This window comes from Rhipicephalus sanguineus, chromosome 1 (genome assembly GCF_013339695.2).
Source record: "Rhipicephalus sanguineus isolate Rsan-2018 chromosome 1, BIME_Rsan_1.4, whole genome shotgun sequence".
Lineage (NCBI taxonomy): Eukaryota > Metazoa > Arthropoda > Arachnida > Ixodida > Ixodidae > Rhipicephalus > Rhipicephalus sanguineus.
The window spans coordinates 163,749,397-163,750,290 of NC_051176.1; the positions used below are offsets into that span (position 1 = coordinate 163,749,397).

General features: G+C 42.5%; 1 non-coding gene across 1 annotated transcript; it reads left to right on the forward strand.

The window, feature by feature from the left end:
- Nucleotides 1-206: 206 nt before the first annotated feature.
- On the forward strand, nucleotides 207-279 carry Trnat-cgu (transfer RNA threonine (anticodon CGU)). Its single transcript has one exon. It is a non-coding gene; the product is annotated as a tRNA-Thr (tRNA).
- Nucleotides 280-894: the final 615 nt, after the last annotated feature.

An 894-nucleotide genomic window follows, 5' to 3' on the forward strand; every position in this document is an offset into this window, starting at 1 on the left:
TATATATATATATATATATATATATATATATATGAGAACTAACAGACAATAATGCTAAGGAAAGTATAGGGGATGTTTTTAGTAATAAATGTACAAGGCAGAAAAAGAGTGTTCCACACTCGCCGTCATGGCTACTGGCGGCGCTGACTGACGCTCCCACGTTTAAATGCACACATATACCCTATAAAGTGGACGGGGGGATGGCCGCCGCGGTAGCTCAGTTGGTAGAGCATCGGACGCGTTATTCGAAGGTCGCAGGTTCGATCCCTGCCCGCGGCAAGCTATCTTTTCGTCCGCTTTCCTTTCTTCACAATTACCTTACATTTATTACTAAAAACATCCCCTATATACTTTCCTTAGCATTATTGTCTGTTAGTTCTGATTAATATTGTGTATAACAAAGAAAACGAGCCCTTGAAATTAACACTTCTTTCCTTCATATATATATATATATATATATATATATATATATATATACGGCGGGCAGTGTGAGCGACGCCAGCCCCCCCACTCGCGAACGAGTTGGTACGCCACTGGCAGAAGCGATACGGTCTGGCGGCATGTTAAACGGCTTAGCTTGCCGCTTTCAAGGATGCTGTTTGATCTTGAAGCCTTCTTGACGAAACCTCGACACATGAATGAGAATCACTTTATATCTGCCGTTTCTTGTTCCAATCCCAAGCTCGCCGTATCGTCAAGAGTCTACAGCATCTGGACGGTACTTAACAACCACGAAAATGTTTCCTCATAAAAATAGCAGTGACGTCGTACGGAATGAGGTCTATTACCATAGAATAAAGAACAAGTTTAGAGAAGGGAAACTGCAGCTTTAACATCGGGACTAAAAACAAGCTGCAGTAGCACATGGAGCTACCCAAGGCAACCAAGAGATGG